The sequence below is a fragment of the Alligator mississippiensis genome, chromosome 5, assembly GCF_030867095.1.
Source record: "Alligator mississippiensis isolate rAllMis1 chromosome 5, rAllMis1, whole genome shotgun sequence".
NCBI lineage: Eukaryota > Metazoa > Chordata > Crocodylia > Alligatoridae > Alligator > Alligator mississippiensis.
Window position 1 is genome coordinate 62383101 of NC_081828.1, and position 18476 is coordinate 62401576.

The following is an 18476-nucleotide window of genomic DNA, read 5'->3' on the forward strand; positions in this document are numbered from 1 at the left end:
CATGAGGATGGCTCAGGCCATGGCGTAGCCTTCCAACAGAGACTGCAGCCATGGCACCGTGGTCATTGGGAGTCTGCCTCCCTGCTGCCCCTCTGGCCTTCTCCACTTGCCATTTGTAGGATCCTGGTCTTCCTCTTCCTGTCACCTAACCGGCTGGCAGGGCTTGAGCCTTAACCCCTACTTGACCAGCCAGCTGTGACTGGAAGGTTCTGGATTTCAAGGGACCACCCTGTCTTTTAGTAACAGGGTTAGGGTTCCCTGTTACAGGGGCACTGAGACTAAGAGTTCCAGAGGGGAGTGAGAGTCCCACATGAGACTCTGGAGCTTAGGTCCCAGTGTATAGCACTGGAGGAACATCTGCAAGGCATGGGACACAGTACAGGGATGGTCAGAGCTGTGTACATAGGCCCTTGTCACCAGGGCAAGTAAATGAGTAGCCTCCCACCTGATTAACATCACATAATCATTAACATCAATGCATGGCAGGAGAGGAAGGCAGGCGGTTATCTCTAAGGCAAGTGGGCAGGCCAACAACTGACTGGCCCCAGGATGCCCACTTATTACAATATTCTACATTGTTTTTTCATGCATAGGTTTTAAGGTATTTAAAATTAGATATGTAACTATTAAAAACCTCTATTTAGTCTGGGGAAAATTAGTTCTATTAAAAGTAAATAATTTGCCTAAGAAAACACTGCAAGTCTGTGGTAGAGTTAGGAATAGTACACTTGAATCCTAGCCTAGTGACCTATGTATTGCACCATATAGCTTCCAAAATTGCATGAACTCTTTTCCCTAGTGGAAGAATGCTCATGAATGGTACAAGGATGCTCAGGCTGTTTCTGACACCACAACCCCATTCAACCAATAATTGATAAATCTGCATTAAAATCAGAGTTAATGCTACTCACAATCTAATTTGCAAAAAAGATTATTTTACCCCAGAAATATTAGCTTTCATAATTTGTTCTATTTTCTAGTATTTCCAAAGTCTCTTAACTCTCTTGTATTATTTTGCTTAACTAACTTCCCCATTAGAGAACCTCCCAATGTTAAGCCTTTAGAAGCTTAATTAATATGCCATTTTACCCTCCTCTTTTATCTTTGATAAAAATGTTAAATTAATCTGGGCCTAAAGCTCATCCGTGTGGCATCTCTCTAGGTCCAAGTCCTGCCACTTATTACTCCCTTTTATTCACAATCCTTTAATCCATTTTCAATGTTCTCAGCATAACAGTGCTCATGAGCGAATCAATTTAAATGGTTTCTTTTAAGTAAATTGTGACATACTTTGATTTACTAAAGTCCAGTTTACTGTATATTACAGTATTTCTTTTATTTATTAAGCTTTAAAATTCTGTTGGAGATATGATCTTTGTGGCATGATTTCTTATTTGTAAACTTGTGCTGTATAGTATATTGTTGTAATATTTTGTGTGTGTAATATGTGCATAGTGTGAAAGTGATGTAACTTTATTTTTCAGAACCCTTTATATTTTCTGTAATTTAGTAGAGCCATGATTTTGAACTTTGGTTTTGTGCTGGATTAGAACATTATGTTTTGATTTCTTTTCCCCAAAGGAAATTCCAGCAAATTTCAACAAAATCAGAAGTTACCTGGGAGGTTTTGAGGGTGATAAATAGTTATTTCCAAAGGAAAAATATTTAGTCAGAAAAGTTCAGTCAACTAAAATCTTCTGGGTGCCAAAGCAGCTATCATTTGTATTTGAATGTATCTCACTGCAGAATGGAGATGCATAGTCTCTCAGGGAAGTTTAGCCTTATTTATTATTGTATTTTTTTTCTTCATTGAAAGTAAATAATTTACTCTGACAATACTTGTACTATTGCCAACTTTCATGGTTTCTTTGCAAGTGTGTTGATATTTGATGCTCTCTTAAACACTAGACTGTTTTAATTAAGAGATTACATGCAACTATTAGTTTTCTTTTCTTCCCTTAAAGTACTCTGCTAGCCCTTCTGGTTGCAGAGGAAATGTTATCTGAAGGTAAAAAATTGTGAAAGCAAAAAGGCAACCCACTTGCAATGTATTATTCTAATAAGTATTATGATTTGTGGGGAGGGAGTGGAGCAGACCCTGATTTCTAAATACTTAAGACTGTGTCTAAAAACATATTTTTCATCATTGAATAAATCATGCCAGATCTTATACAAACAATAGGTTTTAACTAGTGAAGGGACTGGAAATATGAAATCCGAGAAGAATCAAGGGTGTAGGTTGTAGCCATGTTGGTCTATGGACATAGGCAGACAAGGTTCTTTGGGTGAATCTGGTATCTTTTATTAGACCAACTTAAATAGTTGGAAAACAATTAAGCAAGCTTTTGGGTTCAAAAACCCTTTGTCAGGCTAAGGAATTTTCAGCAGTTGGTCTGTGCTCTTCCTGGATGGAATGAAAAGTAAAGAAGCCAGCGGCTGGGCTGGGCTGGTATGCATACAAGACAGGTAGTCAGTGAAAATGTAGATTGAGGAGTCAATGGGTGAGAGACAGGCTGGGGTGGGGGGGTGGAGAGAGAGAGAAGGGGGATGAAAGTGGAGATACCTGGGGAGTCAGATGTCAGGCAGGTTATAATGTGTCATAAATCCAATGTCTATATTTAGTCCATGATTTTTAGTATCTAGTAGGTTGATGAAATGGAGCTCATAGGCTCGTCTCTGGGAAGTGTTGTATAAGTTTCCTTTGAGGATCAGGACTGAGAGATTGGAGAGATCCGGGCATTTGGTGCAGCTGTAAGATCCAGGAATGCTGATGGCTCTGTTGTGGGGTGTAGTAATAGTGGGGGTGGTGGAGACGTGTTGGCAGGTTTTGCATTTCTTGTCATGGCACGGTCTGGATCCTTTTGGTGTGTTCTGGGCTTGAGGAAGTTTGCTTCTGGTGATGAGGCTGGCGAGGTTCGGTGCTTGTTTGAAGGCTAGGATGGGTGGCTCTGGGAAGATCTTTTTAAGAATAGAGTCTCTTTCTAGTATGGGTTGCAATTGTTTGAGGATTTTCCATACAGGTTCAAGGGAGGGGTGATATGTCATAACCAGCAGTGTGCGATTTGTGGGGGTTTTTCTTCTGTACTGCAGCAGTTCTTCACGTGGTATCCAGGTGGCTCTTTCAAATGTGCAATCTATCTCTCTGGAGGAGTGTCCTTGTTGGGTGAAAGCCTTTTTAAGATTGGTGAGGTGGCAATCCCGGGTGTTCTCTTCAGTGCAAATTCAGTGGTATCTGAGGGCTTGGCTGTATATCACAGCTTTTTTGGTGTGTTTAGGGTGATTGCTGGTTCTGTGCAGATATGTATGTTGGTCTGTGGGTTTCTTGTATAACGTGGTCTATATTTTATCATTCTGGATACTGATCATCGTGTCCAAAAAGGAGATGTTGGTGCTGGAGTATTCTAGAGAAAGTTGGACGGAGGGATGGTGATTGTTGAATTTCTGATGGAACTCAATCAGAGACTGTAGGTTTTCAGTCCAAATGAGGAAGATGTCATCAATATATCTCAAGTATAGAAAGGATTTGATGGTGCAGTTCTTGAGGAAGTCTTCTTCCTGGTGGCTCATAAAAAGGTTGGCATACTGTGGGGCCATTTTGGTGCCCATAGAAGAATCAAGGATTTGCAACTGCTAATGAATGCCAAAAAATTACCATACTTCGTCTGAACAAAAGTCCATGTAGCTCGGTGTCCTGTTTGCAAATGTTGCAAGTAGCAGACACTTTAAATCGGTGATTCACAGGTAGGGTGCTATGAGATTCTTTTAAGGATGTTGCACAATGTTAGCACTGTTAGGTTTGGGTATATGAGAGCATTACACTTAGATTGACCTACCCAGGGTTAGGTTAATCTAAATGCCCTGGTGTGCAGGAGTTCACAGGACTTAGGTTGCCTTAAAAATGACATGTCTGATCTAAAGTTAGGTCACCTCAGAGATAAACTAAATTTAGCTCAATAAAGGGTTAACTGGATCTAGTGAGCATCTGTACATATTCACAGCACAGCCCTGGGGTTTGGACAGCTGAGCCACTCATCACAGCCCTGGGACTGTGCTGTTCTTAGTCCTCTACCCTGAGCCTGACTGGGCCTTTTTTAATGCTCCTACCTCCCTGAAGCCCCACCAACTCTCTTTTGCCCATACTTCCTGAGTTTCTTACCTCCAGGTGCACCCAAAAAAATGAGTAACTCCTGCATGTGCTTCTCCCACTTTAATTTTAGGTGTCTTAAGTGAAGCCATCTAAACCTAAACTGGGTCCTACAAATGCTTGTTTGCACTCTGTATGAACACCTACACATGATTTACAAGGTAAACCCAGGGTTTTCAAGTAAGAATCCATGGTAATAAAAACATTTATGATTTCTTTGTAGTAGAAGAATTGGTCTACTATTTTTTCCATAGTCAAAATTGAGTTAAAGCTGAGATCTAGCGTTTTCCAAGTGGGTGCCTTCAGTCTAATGAAGGGTGTCTTGAATCTAAAAAGTTTGAGAATCACTGCTTTATTTGAAAGCTTGTCCTGTTAATTTATCTTTACATTAGGAGACATGTATAGGCTTGAATCTTCTTTGCCTTACCCTAGTGTGACTTTGGAATAGTTCCTTTGAAGACACTGGAATTGCACAGTATATTTTTCTATTGTTTTATAATTCAATATTAAAATATTATTCTTATGCTAATGTTACCAAAATAATAATTATTTATACTTGAACCTAATGAATTGGTAGCTTTAAGTGGTTCAGATACTATATTCTCTCACCTAGCTCCAAAATATATTGATTCTACTATAAACCTATTATTAATTATTATTACATGTCTAAAAGCAACTATTGAAAAGAGAGCTTTTTGTTAATGTTTTTCTTTTTCTCCCAAGGGGGTGGAAAAAAAAGAAAATGAAAACCAAGGTGCAGTTCTGCAGATAAGTGTAACACAATAAATTATAATGGGACTTGGGATGGTGAATGCATTGGGTACATCAGCAGACAAAGGAAAGGATTGTAATGCTTCTGCTGATTTTAATTTTTTTCATACTGAGTGGGAGAAATGCAACAATCTCCTGCCGATTCCCAAGGTTTTCATAATTTCTCCATTGTCTTCAGCATGGGCTGCCATGAAGCCTGGAGAACCGTGATCAGAAATTTAAAAATTTCAGAGCCATACGGCTCTGAAATTTTAAAAGGTCTTTTTTAAGTTCTTCCAAAACAGAATTTGTAAATGGAAAAATTCACATGTCCAGCTTCTTGTTTCAGTACTGTGTGATCCTGTTAAGGATGCTCTGTCACTTGGTACCTGTTTGAGGAGGTAACCCCTTTCCCCCACTCTGGTGTGTTGAGATGCCCCAGCTACTCAGTGGTATCTGTGGTTGCTCCTTTGGGGATGACTGCCCTTCCTTTCCCCACCCCCTGGCAGCTCCTGTGCTGACTTTGCCTGTGCTCCCAGCAGCATATTCCTCCGGGGGGGGGGGGGGGGGGGGAGGAGAACGGGGCTGGAAGACAGACACACAGGCCAACATGGGCCTGAAACCATGTTTTGCAGCTGAGCTTGTCCCCTCTGTTCTTCCCATGCTCCCAGGACTTGCAAGATGCAGTGAGGAAAGTTGCCAGCATGTAAGACTCTGCAGGAGCAGCTTCAGTGGCGGGAGCTACTCTTGCCCCCTCAGGTGCAAAAAGGAGGTGAGGAAAGTGCAGACTGTGGAAAGAGCAAGGTATGGTAGGGTTAGATCCTGCTTCTGCTGCCCTCACCTCGAACCATTTATATAGGTGATTCTTAATCTTTGTAGCTTCAAGGCCCCCCTCCATAACTTTTCTAAATTTAGATTGCATCTTAATGATTCTCAACTGGGATGCTCCTCTTTTTAATGGGACCCTTTCATATTTTTTTAAAAGTGCTATAATGTCCTCCCCCATTTTACTTGCTTTTTATGCAAATTCTTTCAATGTATCCTTGTGCCACTTGCCTCCCAACCCCTTTATAATTGTTATCATTGATTCTAGACCCTCTCTGACTTGTCCACATCCTTCTCAAAATGTGGAGCACAGAACTTCATCCAGTACTCCAATTAGTGCTGGTTAACCCTCACCTAGGGTGGCACTATACCAGGGGTGGGCAAAATGTGGCCCGCAGGCCAGATGTCGCCCACCAGCCCATTCTAACTGGCCCATTGGGCCCCTAAAAATTTAGGAAATTAATATTTATCTGCCCCTGGCTGCCTGTCACGTGGCCCACGATGGCTTGCCAAAACTCAGTAAGCGGCACCCTGCCTGAAATAATTACCCAGCCCTGCAATATACCCTCCTGTGTCTTGCACTTAATAAACCTGTTGATGCAGGCCAAAATTTTATTTGCATTTTTTTTTGTTTGTTAGCAATTGTGTCATATTGCTGACTTAGGTTGAATCTGTGATCCTCTCAAACTCCAACAGTCTTCTCAGCCATGCTGACCCTAGGCACTTATTTCCCACTGGGGGCATCTACACATGTGCTTTACTGTGGAGTACACTAATTTGCTCTGCAGTAAAGCATCACCATCTACATGCGCATTGGTATTAGCACAGAGTAAATTAATTAACTCCACTGTAAGATAGTACTGTCAGGGACAGTACTGTCTTACGGGAAAATAATTTCATGCATTTCAATGCATGTATGGATAGTAGGGCTGCATGAGTCAGTAGCAATCCAATCCGGCTTCGGATGGCCGTGATCCTATCTGGAGCTCCAGACCAGGTTTCCGCCTCAATCCGGCTGAAGCCGCCTCAGAGATCCAGCCATAGGATATAATGGGGAATCAATGAAAGTTCTATAACTTTGTTGTTTTAGGTATGATTTGGATGAAACTTGCAGGGATGGTAGCCTCTGCTAAGAGCATGAGGCCTGCCAAGTTTCAAGAAGATCAATGCAGGGGTTTGGGAGGAACTGTACCCCAAATTCTTGAAAGCCAAACATATCACAGCTATGTGTTATACCACAGGGGGCTGAAAACTCACCAAGGCCACCGTCTCTGCAGGACACAAAACCTGCCAAGTTTCAAGATCAGTGCAGGGGTTTGGGGGGAACTGCACCCCAAATTCCTGAAAGCAAAACTCCTATCACATCTATGTGTTACAACACAGGGGGGTCAAAACTGCAGGGGTGGTAGCTCTTACTGAGACCACAAAGCCTGCCAGCTGTGAGTGTGTGTCCTAGAGCAGGCCTGAGTGAGTGCTGGGCCCTGCCAGGCCATGAAGCCTGCCTGCCAGCTGTGAGTATGTGTCCTAGAGCAGGCCAAGTGAGTGCTGGGCCCTGCCAGGCCACGAAGCCTGCTAGCTGTATGTGTCTTGCTGCAGGAGTCTGTCATTTAGGGCCCTGCACCCCAAGCTGCTGACAGGCAAAACTTGTGATGTGGGTGGGTGACACTGTGTGTATGTTAAGGTATGCTCTTCCTGGTGCCGGGGCCTCTGCACAACATGGCAGTGTGCCCCACTGAGGCCTCCTCCTCCTCTACAGCCTCATGCCCAGTCCTCTACTTTACGCGTCAACAGGTACAATAACTCAGCTGGCTCAACACCAGTAGCATCAGCAGCAGCATCAAAGGTACCCAAAAGTGGTTTGTACATTCAAACAAGCACCAAACCTCATCACCAGAACTGAAGCCAACTTCCTACAGCTCAAAACACAAAACCTGCCAAGTATCTCCAGTACCCCACAAACTGCACACCAGAATCTATCAAAGACAACAAAACCCAACTACCTGTGGGGGGCATCTTCCTCACCAAAAATACATTCTGCCTCCAGTCTCTCAGGCCTGATCCTGAGAGGGAGCAAATTACAATGCAAACCACTTTTCAAAGCTGGGCCTATGAACTGCACTTCATCTCCCTCCTAGGTAGTAGGTACAGAAACTCATGGACTCAATATACACAGTGGAAGTCTGGCACACTGCAACTGGCTGGACATCTGACACCCCAGGCACTTCTGCACTTTTACCTGAGCTGCTACATCCCCTTTTTCCCCCCTACCCCACACCCTAGCCTGTCCTTCCCCCCACTGACGCCTCCATTTCCATTTTCACTGACTGGCTTTCTTGCCTGCATTGTGGGCCAGGCCAGCCTCTGGCTTCTTTAATATTCCTTCCATCCAGGACCAACTGCAGGTACTTCCTCAGCCCGACAAAGGGATTTTCAACCCTAAAGCTGGCATCCCAGGCAGCTAAGCTGAGCTCACCGGGAGCCTCACAACTGCACTGCAACTAGCAAGTGTCAGGCCTGTCAAAGACATGACAGGTCTGGGCATTCCCCCAGCCAGGACTTTTTGTATACATGCATTAGCTGGAGGTTATGGTGCTTCCTACCCACCTTTCACCAGGGGATCATTGGTCCTGGCATTTATGGGACTGCCGCACTGCCAGCAATCTCACCAGGCCTCCCTACCCTGGCAGGGTGCAGTTTTAGTGGTCATGCCCAAGACCTGGGGCCTCCTCCTTCCCCATAGCCCCAATCCCATACCTCCAAGTTCGTCCTGGCAGGGGAATGAGCTCAGCAGGGACATGTTCTTCCCTGCTGGCTGGTGATGCAGTAAGTTCCCCCTCCAGCTGAGAGCAGGGCATTACTTGGCTTTTCAAAACCTCAGAAAAGGAAATTGGTGCAGATGGAGTGAGGAGGGTGGCACTCAATCCATCTGCAGGTGGAGTTTGGGGAACCCCAGCAGTGGGAGGTTCACCTTTAGGAACACCAGCTGCTCCACCAACGTAGGATCCAAGCAGGTGCAGCGGGGTGTCACAACATTCCTAGCAATGCTGAACACCCTCTCGCTTGGAACACTGGTCGGTGGACAGAACAGGTATTGCCAGGCAACCGTGGCCAGATCCTGCCACATCTGGCTGCGGCTTGCCCAGTAGGCCAAGGGGACGCAGTCCAGTGGCTCCACACCCTCAGTGAGATAGGTAGCCACAGAAGCCTCGGTGTTACCTGCCCGAGGCTGGGGTCTGGTGTGTTTGGACCCCTGCATTGAAGCCATGCCCATGGCCCACATTGGTAATGGCTGGCATGGAGGATACTGGCTGGTGCTAGTGCCGGTGCTGCTGCTGGGAGAGCTGGCACGGGAAAGTGGATCCCCCTCTTCCACATCCCCTCGCCTCTGCACTTTGGCCTCCCTGACTTCATTCCCCAGCACCTGCATCCATTGATCAAGGGTTTTGGGGCTGCCAGTGCACACACTCCCCTTCACCCTTGGGTCGCACATGCAGGCCATGTGGACCGTATTAGACTGCAAGGGATCCAGCCATCTCCTGATGCCCTCCTTCAGTTGCCTCACCTGCGCCTGCATGTCTGGTGACAGCAACCTGTCCCAGCCAGGAACATGGATCCTCTGGAACTTCTCCATTTGATTCTCCAGTTGCCTCACTATGGGGATCACTTGCTTGAGGAGAACATTGCTAGTGCTAAAGGTGTTGGTGGCCTCGGGGAAGTGCTTGAGGACCACCAGGATCTGGGAGATAGTATCCCACTCAGCTCTGTGCAGGGGGGCACTGATCCCTATCTCCCCAAGCAAGGCCATCTCATGAATGGCCTTCTGTTGCTCCACCAGCCTCTTGAGCATCAGATATGTGGAGTTCCACCGAGTCTCCACATCCTGTATGATTCTGTGCTGCGGGATGCTGAGCTCTGCCTGTTTCTCCCGCAGCATCTTGCCCCCCTTGATGCTGCGGTGGAAGTAGCCCACCACCTTCATGCATTTCAAAATCAGCTGGCTGGTAGAAGTACTGGTGGTGGGGCCATCACTGGCAGCCCTGTCCCCCTCCAAGCCATCCTTCACTATTAGGTGCAGCTTATGTGCCACACACCGGATGCCAACAAAGTTGGCTTCACAGACAGCCTTCACCATTTTGGCCCCATTGTCGGTGACCATGAACCTACAGGTGAGCTTGGCCTGCCCAAGGAGCCACCCCTGCACCATGCAGTTCATGGCCCCCATGATCTCCCTTGCCGTGTGGGACTCATCCAGCACCTCAGCTTGCAGTAAAGCCCACCGACAGCCTGACTGCATCAGTGCCCCATGAGGGATAGGTAGGTGTGATCGCCAACCCAGCTGCTCCAGATGTCAGAGGTGAAGTGCAAGGCTACCTGAAGCCCTGCCTTGCGCAGCTCCTCCCTCAAGTACTCCCTGCATGCTTTATACAGGGAGGGCACCACCGACCTGCTAAATGTGGTGTGTGCAGGCACTTTTTAAAATGGGGCCAGAAGTGCTACGAACCACCTGAATCCTGGTCACTCAACTAGGGAGAAGGCCTGGCTATCCAGAGCAAGCATCTCCCCAATGCTCTGGCTGATCTCATGTGCCTTGGGAACACGCCCCCCTTTCTGTCCACCTTTCCCCCACTGGTCCAGGGTGGCCTGCCTCTGCTTTGGTGGTAAGGAGGTTTTGGAGTGAGCGGGGGATTTCTCTTTTGGCACACTCGAACTGGTGCCAGGCTGAGCAGCAGGAAGAAGGGCAAGGGGGTGGTGCCTCTTCAGAGGCAGCAGCATGGCCGTAGTGGAGAAGTGTCTCATGTTTTTGCTACGGCTCATGTGCCTTTGGCAGTGCTGGCAGATGGCAAGCCTGGGATCATCTGCCACCTCAAAATGATCCCACACTACACTACTCCCTCACTTCTGGGTTGAGGGTGAGGATCCTGCTTTTTCCCCCTTCTCAGCAGGCTGAGGCTGAACAGCAGGAGGAGCTGCCTCAGCTGAGCCTCTTGCCTTCACAACCTCAGTGTCCTCTGAGGTGCTGCTTTCCAGAGCAGACCTGGGTCTAGGGGAAACTTGAGGGTTGTGGAGCACAAACTCTGATTCCCCCTCAGTCCCAAGAATTGCCTGAGCCAGCCCGCTCAGCATCCCTGGTTCCAGCTCCAGCTCCTCCTCTGGCAGTGGGAGGCTCATGGTGAGACTTGAAATTGTGGTGGAAGAGGCAGTGATTCCACTGCTGGTGTTCACTTCTGGACTGAGCGGAGGTGGTGCAGATGCAGGGACGTTAGGTGCAGACACTGCTCCCACCACCTGGCTTCCACTGGCAGCACTGATGTCATGGCTGCTCGGGAATAGAATGCGTCTGTGTTTGGGGGTTGGGGGGGCGGGGCTTGTAGCTCTAGCTCTCTCCTTGCCCCCTCTCCCTCCCCTGCCAGAAGACCTGGCACCTGCCTTTCCAGCATGCTTCATATTGATCTTTCCTGTGCTGCAAAAGTTCTGTGTGTGTGTGTGTGTGTGTGTGTGTGTGTGAGTGAATCCTTTTGTATATCTGTGTGTCTTGTTCTCCTGTGAATATCTGTGTCTATCTTGTGCTGTGAATGACATTATTTGTGTTTCTTCTTTCTGGCTATCACGATATTGTCTATCTTGTGGTGTGAATGAAATTATTTGCGTGTCTTCCTGTGTCTCAATATATTATCTGTGTCTTGCTCTTCTGTAAGTATCTGTCTGTCTTCTTCCACTGTGATTTTTTTTATATATTCTGGGTCTCTGTGTATGTGCATGCATGTGTGCGTGCGTGCAAGCAAGCAAGCTGTGCCTCCCTGCACAGTGACAGATAACACTGGCTGGGAAAACACAACTGCCTTTTTGCAAAGTGCCAAAACAAGTTCCCCCAAAAATAATTCAAAGAAATAAATGAATTGTAATACTACTAATAATTGAATTGAATAGCTAAACTAAACTAAGCTAAGTTAAGCTAAATCCTAACCACTCCTTTATAACACAAAAAAGCAGCAGGCAGGTCTCAGTCACAGCATTCCTCTCTCACACAGCTGCTGACAGGGAACGAGCTGCAAAAGGCACAGAAAGGCTGGAAATAGGGGCTTTTATACTTTTTTTAGTCCCACCCCACAGATGCTGCCATTGGAAAGATATCCAGGGAGAAATCCTTCTCACTGGCTACCTACAGACATCAGTCTTCCCCCCCAAACTTCCCCTCCCTTGCTCTGCCTCCCTCTTCTAATTGCCTCAAAATGACTGAAGCGGCTCCGAAACATCCGAAGCAGGTCCAAAGCACTTCAGATGCCCCTCACCCACTCTGGATACCATTACTGGGATCCCGCTTCAATCTGGAAGTGCCGCTTTGGATGCCGAAGCATCCAAAGTGGGTCTGGCTTCAAAACGGGATGTGAAGACTCACACAGCCCTAATGGATAGTGACCAGGACAGTAGAACTTTGAACCAGGGCAGAGCAGCTCCAGGCTGGCAGCAGGCTTGGCGGGGGGGGGGGGGGGGGGGTCAGCCACATGGATCTGAAGTTTTGGCACTTTTGTGCCCCGCACCAGCCCCTCTGTCACCTGACATCACCACCTAGAGTCTCGGGCTGAGCCCCTGATCATGCTGCTAGCCTGAGGCAGCCTCAAAGTACTGGTGTCCCAGGCACACATGAAAATACTGCACCCAGGAGCAGTGTACTCCAGAGCAGTGGTTCTCAACCTTTTTTGAACCAGGTCCCATTTGTAAACATTGATGGCCAGTCCTGACCCAGTGCTCCTCACCCCCAGCTTTTAGCCCCACAGTGTGTTGGTCAGGGGGTGGGTGTGTAGGGCAGAATGGGGTGTGTGGTCATTGTGGGGGGAGGGGGAACAAGAAGCCCCTTGTGGCTAGAACTCTGACAGAAAATGGCGGTGGTATGCTTTTGAACTAAAACAACTTTCATGCGTTTTAGTTCAAAGGCAGACTGCTACCATTTTCTGCATGCAGATGTGTATTTCGCCACTTATACAACTGCAAGCGATGCAGTGCTGGGTACTTTTCAAAGCAGCTGGCACTGCAGCGCTTACATGTGTAAAAATCTCTCTGTATGCTACTTCTATCCTCCAATGTGTCTGCAGTCTTTCCTAGTTTCACATCTTCTGCAAACTTGATCTCAAGCCTCTCTATTCTAGCACCCTGATCATGAATAAAAATGTTAAATAGCACTGGCCCCAGGACAGAAACCAGTGGAACCCTAGTCAAAACTTCTCGTCATTCTGATATTGATCCATTTAGAATTAGCCTTTGCATGTGGTTATTGAGCCAATTACCTACTCACGTAATTTGCTTATGAGAAGGTCATATGGAACTTTATCAAAAACCATATGAGAGTACAAATGCACGAGGTCCACTGCATTCCCTTCTTTCACAGAACTCGTGACTTTATCAAAGAAGAAAATGTAGTTGGTTTGGCATCATTCATAATACATTCATGGTGGCTGCCTGTGATCAGTCTTTTCTCCTCCAAATCCTATCAAATTGATTTATTTAAAATTTACTTCAGTAACTTCCTAGTTATTGATGTCAGGCTGACCAATATATAACTTCTTGGTTCTCCTTCCTTTTGGTATTTTCTATATTGTGATGACCATTCAGCTAATCAGTGGCTTGGCCCCTTAACTGAAAATGTGATTAAACAAAATGTTAAATGCTAAATTACACTGGACATAATTAAAAACTTCTTCTCCCTTGCACTTCATGGAGTTTTTGCTAATCATAACTTAGAACCTTTTTGCCTCCTGAGCATATATGACATGATTTTCATTTTACTTGTTACTGCTACTACTACAGTTGGCCAGTAAAGCTACTTCAGCATATAATGAATGTGCTGTCAAAATGGATGTTTTATCTGTTTTACTGAAGAAGTAGATTCCATTAGAGGAAGGGCAAGAGTCCTGAACTCTTTTGTGTCACTTTTGTCTAGAACGTTATCCTGCTTCACCAATAAGGTATGCTTTATTACCAGAAATATTAGCAACTCATAAACGTTCTTTTAAACTTTTCAACTCTAGTGTAATTCCCATAACAGAATAATGTTTTTTCATTGGAGTAATAACTAATAGCTAGGTCTTGAGAGTGCATGCTGAAGAAGAGGGAGTTGTTGGGGTTTTGCTGTTTGATGCTGTGCTAATATTGATTTAAAAATAAATAATTAGTTAATTGTTCACAAAAGTGTTCAACTGGAATGAAAATTGAGGCTAATATTTAGGTGTGGTCTGTCCTCCCTCCTGCCCAAGAGTACTGGCTAGTATTCTTTAACGAGTCAAATACCTTCTCAGTTTGGGCTATTTTATATATTTAACTTAGTTTTTCTCATGATCAGTAGCAAATGTATACAGTATCACAGTATGTCAGAAGGATGTCAATACCTAAAATACATGCTGCAGTAAAAATAGATATAGTTCAATATATATGGCTATTGCATATACACAAGATTTGTGTATTTTGGCCGGTGGATCAATATACAAAAAGGTTTTATACTTTTTTATTTTGTTTGGCTGGATGGCAGCTACAGTTTATTAACTTTTTAACAATGTAAAAATGTTTGAATATTATTAGTTTAAAAGAACCATGTGATTTAAGTCTTTGGGGATTATTTTTTTGATCTGTAGCACTGCAGTGCTCTGCATATTTAAGACTAAATTAACCATTAAATTAACACAGTCAGAGGCAATATAATCTTTATTTAAGATGATTTGAAAACTTTGGCTAAAAAAGTAAAATGGGTTGGCTAAGGTGTCCACATTTCAGCTGTAATTCAGCCAAATTGCACTATAATTCAGATGCCATCCTTGCTGTATTCTACATAAATCTTCAAACTCAATATTAAATGAAGAACTGTAAAGTCAGTCCACTACAAGCCAGATCTTTTGCTGGTGTAAATGAGTGCAAGTCCAGTGAAGCTGGCAGAGCTGTGCCAGTTAACATCAGAAGTTGCGCCCCATATATTTCTTGTACTTGCAATATTTGTTACTCCTTTGTGCATGCTTTAGGGTCTCTCAACATTTTCCCTTTTGCAAATAAACTTCCCAGTTACTTTAACACCAAAGTTTTTACTGAATCTGTGTGCAGCAATGGAACCTACCCGAGAGAAATAGCTAGTAAAGCTAAATTGTGTGTGCAGATTGAGCTATTTAGTTTCTACTCATAGTAGAGTAGATCTTATCCCAAAATCTTTGCCTATGTGACTAACATTGTTTACCTCAAGACTTTGCCCACATATTTGGAAGATTGCAGTTTTGGCCTCCCATGGGAATTATTTACTAGGGCTGTGCAAAATTTCCTTGGCTGTTTCATTTTAATGCTGTGTTGACTCATTTTGAACTTGAAACAGTGAAATCAAAATGAAACAAAGGGCTTCAAAACAGCCTTGAAATGAAACAAGGGCAGTCAAAACATTTTGAAAGTTTTGAAATGTTTCGGGTTTCAAAGCTGAAACTGGGCTTGCCCGCAGGGAAACAGAAAGTAAGTAGAGGGAGGGGGAAGAGAGGGGAAGGACTGCTCTGATTTTGACTGTGTAGCTGGCCAATGACTGTGATCCTTCCCTGAGGTCCCTTCCAATCCCAGTGCTCTGGGGGAGGGATGGAAAAAACAGCATAAAAAGCAGCATTGTTTGAACTGAGCTGCTTTCTGCCTTGGGGTCAGTTACTGAGCTGTCTTTCAGCAGCATCAGACAACAAAGGCTGTCATTCATTTCCTACTTGCTAGCCTAGCAAGTGGGATTCATCAATATCTTTTACTTTCTATACCCTTTTATTGTATTATTATATTCATCCATTCCTTTCAATTTATTCCTCCCCAAAAATCTTTTTTTATTTTTTATTTTTGCTTTTGTTAGTCTATTTTGATTATTTTCAAATCTGTGCTTTCTCTCACAGTTTGCATTCCATTCACTGTGCGGGGAAGCATAACATAATTATACTGCATCTTATAATATAGAATTTATATAGGAACACATACATGCGTTTATATATTTTTAATTTACTTATTACAGAAATACATACATACATTACATTACATAAATACACATGTGTACATTTATCTTATCTACATATATTACATAAATCAGATTACATTACAGAAGAAGATAGATTTTCTAGCACAGCAAGGCAAAGACAAGACACTATGAAACACACCATGAAATATGCTGGAAAGGCAGCTAGCAAGCCTTCAGGGAGGGGTGGAAGAGGGGGTAGAGGGAGAGCTGTAATTTTCCCTTCCCCCCCCCACCCAAACTGAGACACAGCCTCTTTGCTACAACAAGCAGGCATGAGGCTGTGTCTAGTGCTACAGGCAGCAAGGAGAGGGGAGGAGTGCCAGTGCCACTGCCTGTGCCTGAGTCTGCATCCCTTCCAAGAGCACCATACATAATGCCACCCCCCCACCACCATGACAATAAGCAGCAGCACCAGCATGACAGTCTTCTTCACCCCCAATTCACTTCCCATGCTGAGCCTTCCAGTGCCAGAGGAAGAGCTGGAGCTGGATCTGGATCTGAGTGCCATACAAAGGGCAATTCTGGGGAAGGAGCGGAAATCATTTGAGTTTGGCGATCATGCCTAGTGCTCCCTCACAGTTCACTGGTGTGACCAGTCAGGCTGTCAGTGGGCTCTCCTTTAAATTGAGGTGGTGGATGAGTCCCACACAGCAACAGAGATCATGGGGGCCATGAACCACTTGGTGCAGGGACGGCTCATTGGGCAGGGCGAGCTCACCCATGGGTTCATGGTGACCAACAATGGGGCCAATATGTTCAAGGCAGTCTGTGATGCCAATTTTGTTGGCATCTTCTGTGTGGCACACAAGTTCCACCTCATTGTCAGGGACAGTGGTGACACGTAGGGGGCACACGGGGGTGCATGTGCACCCCCTGAGAGTGCCAGTGCACTCCCTGTCAGGCCATGCTCTCTGTTTAGCTGGGAGGCAGGGGGCAGGTGGGAGCACAAGTGCCCCCCTGCAAGTGCTGGCTGGGGAGCAGGGCCACCAGAAAAAGCAGGCATGCCTCTTCTGGAAGAGGCCAGGGAGTTCCAGAAGTGGCGCGGCCGCTTTTACGGTGAGTGAGATTGCTTCCCAGTGGAAGCAATGGATTGTGGTCCAGTACAGTCCACGTGCTGGCTGTCATGTGTGACCCGAGGGTGGTGGGGGCAGCATATTCAGCAGCCAAAGCCTGAATCAGTGGACAGAAGTGCTGGTGAAGAGAGTCAGGGAGGCAGAATGGTGGAGGCGGGGGGATGTGGAAGAAGGGGATCCACTATCTCATGCCAGCACACCGTCCACAAGCCAATCTTCTCACCCAATGTGGGCCAAAGGCATGGCTTCCATGGTGGGGTCCAGAGGCACCATCCGTCACCATCAGGCAGGTAGTGCTCAGGCCTTGTTGGCTGCCTATCTTATTGAGGACTTTGAGCCAGTGGACTGGCCCCTTGGCCTACTGGGCAAGCCGCAGCCAGATGTGGCTACATCTGGCCTTGGTTGCCAAGTAACACCAGTCCTGTCCACTGACCAGTGTTCCAAGTGAGAGGGTGTTCAGCACTGCTGGGGATGTAGTGACACCCTGCTGCACCTCCTTGGATCCTGGTTTGGTGGAGCAGCTGGTGTTCCTGAAGGTGAACCTCTTGCTGCTGGGGTTCCCCAAGCTCCAGGTGCAGATGGAGTGAATGCCACCCTCCTCAGTCAGCACCGATTTCCTTTTTTCATTTTTAAAAAACTATTTAATGCCCTGCTCTCAGAGATGGAGGTGGGACTCACTGCATCACCAGCCAGCAGGGGAAGAACATGTACCTGCTGAGCTCCCATGCCAGGATGAACTTGAAGGTATGGCTGGGGCTATGGGGAAGGAGGAGACCCCACTAAACTGCACTCTGCCATGGTTGGGAGGCCTGGTGGGACTGCCAGTGGTGTGGCAGCCCCAGGAAATGCCAGGACCGAGGATCTCCTTGGTGAAGGGTGGGTAGGAGGTGCCATAATCTCCAGCCACCATGCTCACGTGCATATTCCTGGCTTATGGTGATGAGGTTGGCAAGGTTCAGTGCTTGTTTGAATTTACAAACCACTTTTCAAAGATGAGTGTATGAACTGCACTTTATCAATGTCATAGGTACAGAAACTCATGGACTCAATATAGACATTGGAATTCTTACACACAACAACCTGTTGGACATCTGACTCCCCAAGTACCTCTCCACTTCTACCTGCTCTGCTACATCCCCCTCCCCCCACACCATCCTAGCCTGTCCCTCACACCCTGATGCCTCCATTTCCATTTTTACTGACTGGCTTACTTGCCTGCATTGCATGCCAACCTCTGGCTTCTTTACTATTCCTTCTATCCAGAAACAGCACACACACAAAATGCAGGTGCTTCCTCAGCCTGACAGGATTTTTCACCCTGAAACCTTGCTAAAATATATTTCTATGACTATTTAGTTGGTCTACCAAAAGATGCCAGATTAGATTGACCCAAAGAACCTTGTCTACCAGTGCCATGTTCTTAGACCAACACCCCTAGCACCTGTCCCCCGTCAGCTGAACAGAAGGATGCAGGGCCCTGGGAACATCTAAGCCCTAGGGCTGGGGCTCACAGGGAGAGTTCTCTGGCAGCTTATGGAGAAGAAACTGCTGCAGGAAAGGAAAGAAAGTCTTTGTGACAGTTTGGCTGCCTGAGTTGCTGCTACTGTTACTGTGCTGCTTACTTACCTGTTTTATTTAAGGTGGTAGACCAGACTGAGGCTATAGGGGAGAAGAC

General features: G+C 45.9%; 1 long non-coding RNA gene across 6 annotated transcripts in view; it reads left to right on the forward strand.

Annotated features, from left to right (window-relative positions):
* LOC132250820 (uncharacterized) overlaps positions 1–18476 on the forward strand; it is a 372117-nt gene that overhangs the window by 139879 nt on the left and 213762 nt on the right. The window contains exon 1 of one of the 6 annotated variants that reach the window (XR_009462456.1): positions 5488–5666. The exons of the other annotated variants lie outside the window; for them this stretch is intronic. This is a non-coding gene — a long non-coding RNA (uncharacterized LOC132250820). Of the gene's footprint in view, positions 1–5487; positions 5667–18476 lie in introns of those variants that run through there. 6 annotated transcript variants of the gene reach the window in all.